Consider the following 8,308-nt stretch of genomic DNA (forward strand, 5'->3'; position numbering starts at 1 on the left):
GATGTTATTGCTATTACTGAGACTTGGTTGAGGGAAGGGCATGATTGGCAACTAAATATCCCAGGATATCGATGCTTCAGGCGGGATAGAGAGGGAGGTAAAAGGGGTGGAGGAGTTGCATTACTGGTCAAAGAGGATATCACAGCTGTGCTGAAGGAGGGCACTATGGAGGACCCGAGCAGTGAGGCAATATGGACAGAACTCAGAAATAGGAAGGGTGCGGTAACAATGTTGGGGCTGTACTACAGGCCTCCCAACAGCGAGCGTGAGATCGAGGTACAAATATGTAAACAGATTATGGAAAGATGTAGGAGCAACAGGGTGGTGGTGATAGGAGATTTTAATTTTCCCAACATTGACTGGGATTCGCTTAGTGTTAGAGGTCCAGATGGAGCAGAATTTGTAAGGAGCATCCAGGAGGGTTTTCTAGAGCAGTATGTAAATAGTCCAACTCGGGAAGGGGCCATACTAGACCTAGTGTTGGGGAATGAGCCCGGCCAGGTTGTTGAAGTTTCAGTAGGGGACTACTTTGGGAATAGTGATCACAATTCCGTAAGCTTTAAAATACTCATGGACAAAGAAGAGAGTGGTCCTAAAGGAAGAGTGCTAAATTGGGGGAAGGCCAACTATACCAAAATTCGGCAGGAGCTGGGAAATGTAGATTGGGAGCAGCTGTTTGAAGGTAAATCCACATGTGATATGTGGGAGGCTTTTAAAGAGAGGTTGATTAGCGTGCAGGAGAGACATGTTCCTGTGAAAATGAGGGATAGAAATGGCAAGATTAGGGAACCATGGATGACAGGTGAAATTGTGAGACTAGCTAAGAGGAAAAAGGAAGCATACATAAGGTCTAGGCGGCTGATGAAAGACGAAGCTTTGAAAGAATATCGGGAATGTAGGACCAATCTGAAACGAGGAATTAAGAGGGCTAAAAGGGGTCATGAAATATCTTTAGCAAACAGGGTTAAGGAAAATCCCAAAGCCTTTTATTCATATATAAGGAGAAAGAGGGTAACTAGAGAAAGGATTGGCCCACTAAAGGACAAAGGAGGAATGTTATGCTTGGACTCAGAGAAAATGGGTGAGATTCTAAACGAGTACTTTGCATCGGTATTCACCGAGGAGAGGGACATGACGGATGTTGAGGTTAGGAACAGATGTTTGATTACTCTAGGTCAAGTCGGCATAAGGAGGGAGGAAGTGTTGGGTATTCTAAAGGGCATTAAGGTGGACAAGTCCCCAGGTCCGGATGGGATCTATCCCAGGTTACTGAGGGAAGCGAGAGAGGAAATAGCTGGGGCCTTAACATATATCTTTGCAGCATCCTTAAACACGGGTGAGGTCCCGGAGGACTGGAGAATTGCTAATGTTGTCCCCTTGTTTAAGAAGGGTAGCAGGGATAATCCAGGTAATTATAGACCGGTGAGCCTGACGTCAGTGGTAGGGAAGCTGCTGGAGAAGATACTGAGGGATAGGATCTATTCCCATTTGGAAGAAAATGGGCTCATCAGTGAAAGGCAACATGGTTTTGTGCAGGGAAGGTCATGTCTTACCAACTTAATAGAATTCTTTGAGGAAGTGACAAAGTTGATTGATGAGGGAAGGGCTGTCGATGTCATATACATGGACTTCAGTAAGGCGTTTGATAAGGTTCCCCATGGCAGGCTGATGGAGAAAGTGAAGGCGCTTGGGGTCCAAGGTGTACTAGCTCGATGGATAAAGAACTGGCTGGGCAACAGGAGACAGAGAGTAGCAGTAGAAGGGAGTTTCTCAAAATGGAGACGTGTGACCAGTGGTGTTCCACAGGGATCCGTGCTGGGACCACTGTTGTTTGTGATATACATTAATGATTTGGAGGAAAGTATAGGTGGACTGATTAGCAAATTTGCAGACGACACTAAGATTGGTGGAGTAGCAGATAGTGAAGGGGACTGTCAGAGAATACAGCAGAATATAGATAGATTGGAGAGTTGGGCAGAGAAATGGCAGATGGAGTTCAATCAGGGCAAATGCGAGGTGATGCATTTTGGAAGATCCAATTCAAGAGTGAACTATACAGTAAATGGAAAAGTCCTGGGGAAAATTGATGTCCAGAGAGATTTGGGTGTTCAGGTCCACTGTTCCCTGAAGGTGGCAACGCAGGTAAATAGAGTGGTCAAGAAGGCATACGGCATGCTTTCCTTCATCGGACGGGGCATTGAGTACAAGAGTTGGCAGGTCATGTTACAGTTGTATAGGACTTTGGTTCGGCCACATTTGGAATACTGCGTACAGTTCTGTTCGCCACATTATCAAAAGGATGTGGATGCTTTGGAGAGGGTGCAGAGGAGGTTCACAAGGATGTTGCCAGGTATGGAGGGCGCTAGCTATGAAGAGAGGTTGAGCAGATTAGGATTATTTTCATTAGAAAGACGGAGGTTGAGGGGGGACCTGATTGAGGTGTACAAAATCATGAGAGGTATAGACAGGATGGATAGCAAGAGGCTTTTTCCCAGAGTGGGGGTTTCAATTACTAGAGGACACGAGTTCAAAGTGAAAGGGGAAAAGTTTAGGGGGGATATGCGTGGAAAGTTCTTTGTGCAGAGGGTGGTGGGCACCTGGAACGCATTGCCAGCGGAGGTGGTAGATGCGGGCACGATGGATTCTTTTAAGATGTATCTAGACAGATACATGAATGGGCAGGAAGAAAAGAGATACAGAACCTTAGAAAATAGGCGACATGTTTAGAGAGAGGATCTGGATCGGCGCAGGCTTGGAGGGCCGAAGGGCCTGTTCCTGTGCTGTAATTATCTTTGTTCTTTGTTCTTTGTTCTTTGTTCTTACAGGGTGTCACAGGGTAGATATGGATAGGATGTTTCCTCTGTCTAGTGCGTCTAGAACAAGGGGACACAGTCTCAGAATAAGGGCAGGCCATTTGAGACTGAGATGAGCAGGAATTTCTTTGCTCAGAGGATGGGAAATCTGTGGAAATCTTTATCCCAGAGGGCTGTGGAGGCTCAATCATTGAACATATTCAAGACATAAATCGATAGATTATGGCATAGAGGTAGATGATCAGCCACAATCTGTTTGAATGGTGGAGAGGCTCGATGGGCTGAATGGCCGAATGCCCCTATTTCCAATGAATCCCATAATGTACATCAGACGTTAGACCATGTTATGCATTACATACCAGTTCAAAAATCCCACAGAGATTAAGACTGAAAGATACAGTATCAAGCCATTACTACAAAATGAAGGACTTGGAGCTTGCAGACCAGCCCATGTATAAGATTGAAAGTTATATTTTCATTCACAATCGTTTTCACAGAGCTAAATATTAAATACCAATCCACAACTTGTACAGGACTACCAAATAAAACCTACAACTGTAAAATACAGTTAATCCATATTTTAAATTAAACACAAGGCAAACAAATATTGATACATTAAGAGAGCAGGAAACAGTGAGAGCAGAGTGGAGCATAAAGAGCCCAGGAGAGAGAGGGAGCAAGAGTTCACTCGGAGAGCAGGGAACAGCGAGAGCAGACGTCAAAAAAGGCAAAGGAATACACAATTAACGGGAGAACACTGAATGGTGTAGAGGAAGTGAGAGACGTTGGAGTGAATGTCCACTGATCCCTGAAGTAGCAGGACAGGTCAATAAGGTGGTTCAGCTGGTATATGGAATCCTTTCCTTTATTAACTGAGGTACAGAATATAAGGGTGATCTGGGTGTCCATGTCAATAAGTCACTGAAAGCTAACATGCAGGTGCAGCAAGCAATTAGGAAGGCTATTGGTATGTTAGCCTTTATCACAAGAGGATTTGAGTACAGGAATAGTGAATTCTTGCTTCAATAGGAAAGAACCTTGCTTAGACCGCACTTGGAGTACTGTGTGCAGTTTTGGTCTCCTTACCTTAGGAAGGATATTATTGCCACAGAAGGAGTGCAACAAAGGTTCATCAGACTTGTTCCTGGGATGGTGCGAATGTCCTATGAAGAGAGATTGGGGAAACGGGCTGTATTCTCTAGAGTTTCAAAGAATGAGAGGTGATCCCATTGAAACCCACAAAATACTTAAAGGACAGTCAGGGTAGATGCAGCTAAGATGTTTCTCCTGGTTGGGGAGTCGAGAACCAGAGGGTGCAATTTCAAAATAAGGATGAAACCACCTAGGACAGAGATGAGGAGAAATGTTGTTACTCAGAGGGTTGTGAATCTTTGGAATTCTTTACCCCAGAGGGCTGTGGAAGCTCAGTCATTGAGTATGTTTAAAGCAGAGATTGACAGATTTCTAAATACAAATGACATAAGGGAATATGAGGAAAGTGTGGGGAAATAGGCATTGAAGTGGATGATCAGCCATGATCATATTGAATGGTGGGGCAGGCTCGATGGGCTGAATGGCCGAATCCTGCTCCTATGTTCCTATGTTCCTAACTCCACATGATCGGTGAGGCACAGCTTCAGGCCGACTTGGTGGGTGGTGCAAACAGATATCACTGCTTCTGGTCTTCACCAGAACAGAGAGTGAGATGTAACATTGATCATCAAACAGACTGTGAGAGAATACAACAGAATAAAACACATGGAGAGACACTGTGGAATAACAAATAGATTTGATTGGAATGTTGAATTTTGATTGGAATGGATAAAACAGCAGATTAAATTGGGATTCTCATCATTATATTGATCTGGGACAGAAAAGAGAAAGTGGTGGGAAGAAGGAAGAAAAGAAAGGATGGAACTGTTCAGTTTTTCTGAGTTTTCTCACCCACCCATCAAAGCTGGATTTTTAAAAAAGATGCAAATAACAAAGAATTTCACCAAAAAGGGAGATTAAATGCTGCCGAAACCTTGGATCGAATGATGCCCCAACAGATCACCTGTTTAACTGTCTCCTCACTGGGAGATTTCAATCAGTGAGTAATATTATTCTCTACCTTTTGTTTTGTTAAATGAACCCAGAACTGTCACTTGGAGTTAATATCTGTGTTTCCACTCCTGAATAACAAAAGTGTGAATTTCTCAATATTTTTTGGACACATTTCCTGCTGGAAGAACTAAGAACTCTTTTCTAATTTACACAATACTATATACACACTCATCAAGCCTCCGAAGCTAGCATCCTTGGTGCTGCTCTCTCTTCCAAACCTCATCTCATGTGACTGTTACATCATCACTCTGACAGTGGGAGGGGTTGATCCCACTGTCTTCAGCATTAACCCTTTACATCCTTATACTACACTGTCTGTTCAAAAAAATTGGGTGGAGGGAACTTCTTTCTTTTATTGAAACACCAACAGCTGCCAGTTGAAAATCAACTCAACCCATCAGAGAGAGAGAGAGAGAGAGAGAGAGAGAGAGACTGTCAGAGAACTTCCTGCATCCAGTCCTGACCCTGTCACACTCAGCAGATGCTCACCCAGACCCCACTCTCATCAACACTGAATACTGTTACCGAGACCCTTCAAATACTGTTTATAAAAAGGTAGAACAGGTCAAAGTTCACACAGCTGTATTGAATAGAACAAAGTTTAATATTTTCTCACCGTCTGTCGGTAACCACATGAGACATAGGTTTTCTTATTTGCTTCCTTTGATTTTTCTTGTTCCTGACTGACAAATATTCCAAACCTCGGATCAACCCTCCCACTTGCGTCATGTCCCAGTCACGGTTGAAAGCAACACATAACGACACAAACACTCTGAAACATACAACGCAGTCACACTTTCCTTCAGTGAGATTACTGTCGAGCTGTTTTCCAGGTTGAATGTCACTGTGAACAAACTTCTATCAAAGAAGTTGCCTTTGGCGTATCAGCACTGAATTTCTGTACAAGGAGGAACAGCCATTCCAAACTCACATCGTTCACAAAGGCTGTTTTCTCCTGTGACTGAAATTCATTATGTAATTTGAATTCGAAGTCAAATTTCACAAGACAGAAATATAAATGAAAGATCAGGAAGCTTCTAAAGCACACTGCAAATGTGCAATAAGGCTCTGCTGGGAGTTGAACCCAGGATCTCCTGTTTACTTGACAGGTGCTGTAACCAACTAAGCTACAGAGCCAGATTGGAAAGGCTTGTGCAGTTGAAAGCAGAGAAGGGCACTATTTATTCTCATCCCACTTCTCCACTGGTCACAACATATTTTAACTTTTCCCACTTCCTGATACAGTCGATCATATACTGTATTTTTCCCAGAACTGAGAATGAATGTTTTGGAAGTAAATACATAATTCAATTTTTTCCAAAAGTTTACAGAATACAACATCTGAGTAATATTCCCCATTGCTTTCTCAGCACTGATGGATTGTGAAGCGGGAGACAGCCAGAAGTCCCACTGAGCCGCACTGACCCTGAGCTGAGAAGGAAATGAGATAAAGTTCAATTCTTCGCAGCAAGATGCTGCAGAGAGATAAGAGTCCTGAATCAAAGTGAGACTTTCTCATACTGTTGTTGAATTTCACGTCAAACAATCCTTGTACTCTCTGCTAATGAAGCCGAAAAAAAGGGAAAAACAGAATGGCACTCAAACTCACAACCCTGAGATTAAAAGTCTCATGTTCGACTGACTGAACTGTCACTTCTACTCGGTCTCTTATTGGATGGATGCAACTGTATGCTCCAACGCTGGGGCAGCTTTCAAATCCTCCCATGGATCCACATGTCAGACTGAGTTCCATGTTGTAGACTCAAGCAAAGGAAATTTGCTCACTTTCAAAACTATCAGTGAGTTGAAGCTTATTACGATCAACATCATCAGAGGTCAGAACGACCTGGTGAAAGAAAACACCCTGAAGAAGGATCCACAATTATTCAAACAAATCGACAAAGTGAAAAACAAAAAATCGATGAGTTAATCCAAGACAAACAACAGAAACACAGAAGAATTCCATTCCATACCAGAACCCAGTCCTGTTGTTCTTAGATCCAGCTCTCAGTTACTGCTTCACCTTCATACACACACTTGGCAATCTGTACATTTAGTTCATTTCAATTTTGTCAACAGGCTCTTTGAATCCAGTTCTCTGGTCCTCAAACAGGCTCCGTGTGAAAGTCAACTCCGCTTTTTGTAAGGCTGCAACCAATCGATGACCTTCAACTAAAAATGCAAATGAAGTAGGAGTCATGCAGGATTTGAAACCAGGATCTCTCACATGCTATCCAATTACACATCGAAAATGAAAACCATACCCCTGGACCAACAAGACATTTATAAAGAGCCTTATTTTTAGCACTCTTTAGAACTGTGTCATTAAGTATATATTGCCTCTCCCTATCCCTTCTGCGAAAGTCTATCACCTCACACTAGTCACTATTAAATTCTATCTGCCACCTGTCTGCCCATTCTGCTAGCCTATCACTGTCCTGTTGCAGGCAGTTCATTTCATCCTCACTATTTACCACTCCTCCAGGTTTGGTGTTATCAGCATATTTTGAGATTCTACTCTATTTTCCAAGATCCTAGTCATTTACATATAGCAGAAAAAGCAGTGGTTCTCGCAGTGACCATTGGAGAACATCCACTGTCGACTATCCTCCAGTCTGACAAAGAACCGTTTACTATGATTCGCTATTTTCTGTCCTTAAGGCAATTTTCTATCCAATTGGACAGGGAGTCTCCTATTGCATGAACCTCACTTTTGTTAACCACCCTTTTATGTGGTACCTTAGAACAGTACAGCACAGTACAGGCCCGTCGGCCCACGATGATGTGCCGACTCTTTAACCTACTCTAAGATCAAACTACCTACATGCCCTTCATTTTACCATAATCTATGTACCTATCCAAGAGTCGCTTAAATGCCCCTAATGTATCTGCTTCTTCTACCACCGCTGGCAGTGCATTCCACGCACCCACCACTCTCTGTGTAAAGAACCTACCTCTGACATCTCCCCTAAACCTTCCGCCAATCACCTTAAAATTATGCCCCCTGGTGATAGCCCTTTCCGCCCTGCGAAAAAGTCTCTGGCGATCCACTCTATCTATGCCTCTCATCAAGTGGTACACCTCTATCAAGTCACCTCTCATCCTTCTTCGCTTCAATGAGAAAAGCCCGAGCTCCCTCAACCTTTCTTCATAAGACATGCCCTCCAGTCCAGGCAGCATCCTGGTAAATCTCCTCTGCACCCTCTCTCAAGCTTCCACATCCTTCCTATAATGAGGCGACCAGAACTGAACACAATATTCCAAGTGTAGTCTAACCAGGGCTTTATAGAGCTGCAGCATAGCCTCGCGGCTCTTAAACTCAATCCCCTTCTCATCCATTCTTAATCCATCCATCCATCCTTTCTTAAAATCCATATCAACAACATTCG

The 8,308-nt window shown here is 43.3% G+C and overlaps 1 non-coding gene across 1 annotated transcript; it reads right to left on the reverse strand.

The window, feature by feature from the left end:
- Positions 1-5,982: 5,982 nt before the first annotated feature.
- Positions 5,983-6,056, reverse strand: trnat-agu (transfer RNA threonine (anticodon AGU)). The gene has a single exon. It is a non-coding gene; the product is annotated as a tRNA-Thr (tRNA).
- Between the last annotated feature and the right edge of the window lie 2,252 nt (positions 6,057-8,308).

This window comes from Heterodontus francisci, unplaced genomic scaffold (assembly GCF_036365525.1).
Source record: "Heterodontus francisci isolate sHetFra1 unplaced genomic scaffold, sHetFra1.hap1 HAP1_SCAFFOLD_121, whole genome shotgun sequence".
Taxonomy (NCBI): Eukaryota; Metazoa; Chordata; class Chondrichthyes; order Heterodontiformes; family Heterodontidae; genus Heterodontus; species Heterodontus francisci.